Source organism: Zingiber officinale, chromosome 6B (assembly GCF_018446385.1).
Source record: "Zingiber officinale cultivar Zhangliang chromosome 6B, Zo_v1.1, whole genome shotgun sequence".
Lineage (NCBI taxonomy): Eukaryota > Viridiplantae > Streptophyta > Magnoliopsida > Zingiberales > Zingiberaceae > Zingiber > Zingiber officinale.
The window spans coordinates 80,360,646-80,364,789 of NC_055996.1; the positions used below are offsets into that span (position 1 = coordinate 80,360,646).

General features: G+C 38.7%; 1 non-coding gene across 1 annotated transcript; it reads right to left on the reverse strand.

Annotated features, from left to right (window-relative positions):
- Positions 1-3,316: 3,316 nt before the first annotated feature.
- LOC121993328 lies at positions 3,317-3,423 on the reverse strand. Its single transcript, XR_006115189.1, has one exon. It is a non-coding gene; the product is annotated as a small nucleolar RNA R71 (small nucleolar RNA).
- Between the last annotated feature and the right edge of the window lie 721 nt (positions 3,424-4,144).

Sequence of the window (4,144 nt, forward strand, 5' to 3'; positions counted from 1 at the left end):
ATGTACGATAGTGCTTCTCCACGGCACTGTGCACTGCTGCCACCACCGCCATCTCTCCTCCTCTATGTCGTTGTTTGGCGACATAGACCGCTGTCGCCCGATGTCATGGATCGCTGTTATGTTTAAGCGTATGGGATAGAAGTCCGAGTATGGTGCTCGAGATCTCCTGCCGACCCCAACCACTGTCGCATGTAAACTGCTCCACCATCGCCGTTGTCGGTGTCTGGTTGTGATCTAATGACCACAACCAAAGTCTCCTCCTCATTCCAACAGCGTGATCGACGCATGTCCGTCGCCACTATCCTTGCCTCGACTGATAGTTGCTCCATTTGATCAGCTACCGCCTCTAGCCCTCCATCGCTTGCCATGTCCTAGTGTTGCCAGAGAAGAAGAAGGAGAAGACCAAGTGGGGTAACGATTTTATCTATGGTTTAGTTTAATTAATGAGTTAAAGGATTAATTAATAGATGGACGGACCAATAAATTAATAAGTTGATTAACCAAATGCTATTCAATGGATGTATTGAATTATTAGATAGATTGATGAATTAGTTAATTAATGGGTTGGTTAATTAATTAAGATAAGATTAATTAATTAATAGGTTGGTTCATGAGTTAATTCTTAATACACCTTACAGTGGGATTGGAGCTAGAGACATGCTCTTCAATTTAAGGATATCAAAGGACTTTCTACGTCGAGAGATGTGTAGATCCTATTTATCTTCTTGATAGCTTTGATTATAGTGTATGATTGTTTACTGTCATGTTTTGATGAGGTTGCAGTTACTCGCTTACCTTAAGTCTATCCTATATCACTCCTGAGTTCGATACCTTATTGTTTATCCTTATATGTTAATCTATTGTTGATAGCTATGCAGTTATGTTTAATATTCATTATTATATTTATGGATATGCATGATATTACCATACCATAGTGTAGGACATTGAATATTTTACTAGACCCCTTAGTAGATGATTTGACTTTGTCTTTATTGTTAGGATGATCATACTGTAGAATAGGATATCAAGGATCTTGCTAAACCTTTGTTTATTATTTCATACTGTAGTATAGGATATTGAGTATCCTAATAGACCCTTATCGTTATTTAGGCCTATAGCTTGTGTTCATGAATTTATATTATAGTATGATTATATAGTTAGACTCATGCATGCAGGGTATTGATATTATATGTAATATAGTTGTATTCTTGTGAGGGCATATATATTAGTGAGATGGTGCTGACCTATGCTTGATGAAAATCACTCCCTAGTAGATGGGTAGCATATTCCACTAGGCTTTTTCCTTCAGATCAATCCCTAGGATTACTTGATCTTGACCCCATTGTTTATTAATGTGTTATAATACCATGGCATTAGTTGAGATTTTAATACTAGGTGACCAGTAACTTAGAGACATGATTATCTATTTTCTGCCTATATATTAGTAGAATTATATTATAGTATAGGATACTGAGTATCCTAGTAGACCCTTATTTGTTATATATGCTTATGCCTATACATTAGTAAGATTATACTATAGTGTATTATTTCGAGTATCCTACTGGACTCTTGGTTGCTATACCTTATCGACCATTATATATCTCCCATTCGTGGTAGAGAGAGTCGTCAACAACCGTTAGTATATCCTGTCGACCATTGTCTCCCATTCATGGTTGAGAGAGTCATCATCACCCGTTGGTATTTACCCTGTTTGCCCATAGAACCAACCGTGGTAGAGCGTTTTCCCGCAGATAGTGACTAGTAACATATCCTGACTACCCACGGGACCATCCGTCGTAGAGTGTTCTACCACAGTCAGTGATAAGGGAGCTAGATAGCTACCTTATCCTATCCGCCCATTGGATCATTAGTGGTAGAGCGTTCTCCTGCGGACAATGACTAGTCATTTACCTTGACTGCCCATGGGATCATCCATGGTAGAGCATTTCTCCTGCAGTCAGTATTTGTTATGTGCTTATTATATGTCAATCATGTATCTGTTCATGCATATTTGGATGTACTGTATGTACTCTCGATTTGTTAGTTATACTTGGTTGAGTAGGTTAGTAAAGTGTTATGTTATTGATTATACTTTTGGTTAGCTGGTGATTATGTTGGGGCACCTACGTTTGTTAGTAAATATTTTACTTGAGACTGCATCATTTGATCTTTTGTCAGTATATTATTCATATATTATCTTCTTCTACTCACTGAGTGGTTGCATTCACTATGCTTTACTTTTCCCTTGACTTTCAGGTTAACAGATAAAGGAGGTGTTGTGTCGCTCAAAGGTCCTGGCTGCCAGTCCCGCTCCAGTTGAATTTATGTTGAGTTACTTCATTTTATTGTTTCCATTGCTTATAGTTATAGTTCTCTCTATTCTGGATTTTTGAGTGTTTCACATGTATATGCAGACATACACGCATTGTTATTTGTGACTTGGTATTGTTATATAACATCGGTATTTTTTTTATGTTGGCTTAAATTGGTTCGATATCATATTTCCTATATTGTCACTAGGGGGTACCGTCCGGTTTGGTGGACAAGTATACCCTCGGGGCGTGACAAGGGGACTCCACCCCCTTTCTTTGAGAGGGATTTCCTCAAAAGGGAAACCCTAGGAGCACCATCAAGGAGCTATCGCAATGATCTATCCACCATAGGAGCATAGAAATCCTTCCGGAGACATAGGCTCTATCTCGCTAAGCTTTCTCTTCTCCCTTCTTTCCATTTGGAGTTGTTAGATGCTTCCCCTTATGTCTTTTGGTTGTATCTCCATTTCCATGGAGTAGTTCTCCATCTTTTAGGAGTAGGAAGTAGCTATAATGTAATTGTTGATGTAAGAACTAAGTATTTATTAACTTTCTTTATTGCATGACATGCTTATTCTTTGTTCTTGATTTTATTGTGTACGTTATAAATGCCATAGGGCGTTGAGAGTCCGTCATCATGTAGCGGTAATAATATAGATGAACTGTGGAGCCCTAGTGATAGGGATAGTCCTGTAAAGTGAACTTCTAGCATTATCACCTTGAATGTAATCGGCTTGCCATAAGGGGATAACTATTTAAGGCTTTATGGGCATGCCTCAATTTGATGTCAAGAAATAGAGGGTATAGCTTGAGACATTCCTGAAGCTTTGTGATACGGTGAACTGTGAGGGTGTCTCAGCGGATGTCATTTAATTGATGACATTTTCTTTCAGTATCAAGGATAGGGTGAAGACTTAGTTTTATTCTCTCTATCCTCAAAGCATCACAATTGGGAACAATTGGAGCATCAATTTCTAAATCATTTTTTTCCTCCAAGCAAAACAATGTAGAGGAAGTGCATTACAAGTTTTGCTCAGGAAGACGGAGAATCTCTATTTGAAACATGGGAGAGATTTAAAATTTTATTAAGGTAGTGTCCTCATCATGGTTTAGAAAGGTGGCTACAATTGTATATATTCTACATGGGGATTTCTTTCTCAGATAAATCTTTACGGATTCATCAGTTGGAGGCTCTTTTATGAACTAAAGTGTAATGTAAAATATGGTACCGAAATAATAATTAAATAATAAGGTTATTTGAGAAATAATCTTATTAGATTTTTTTGAGAATTTTTAGAAATTTTTTGTGATTTAATTGGAGCTCATATGATATATTTTCAAGAGGATAGATCTATTGGGCTAGAAGGAAGTCTGTTTGAAATACTCATTGAGTTAGGAGTTGATTGTTTTAATTAACCTAAGATTGAGATTACATTAACCCAGGTATAAGAATTAAAACCTAAGTTTCTCTTCTTTTAATCACCTGATTCCCATCTTCCTTCATTCCCCTCCGATATCTCTCACTCGCACGAAGCCACTTCCCTTCTCCTCCGATTTGCCAATCATTGCCGCCACCCTCTTCTCTGCATCGCCACCGACCACCAGAGCTTGATGCCAGTCCTCAGCCTTGGTAAGGCTTGATCGCGAGGTGCTAATGCCCGAGAGCCCTTCGAGTGCCACTCGATCGAGTGCCGCCTCTCAGGGAAAAATCGTCATCTCCTCCGTGCGAAGACAACTCGACGACATCATCAATTTGTCATTGCCATCTCACCACCGGTTGTGTAGGAGCTACCATCGCCGATCCACTTCTCCATGTGAGTCGTGAGGTCCGT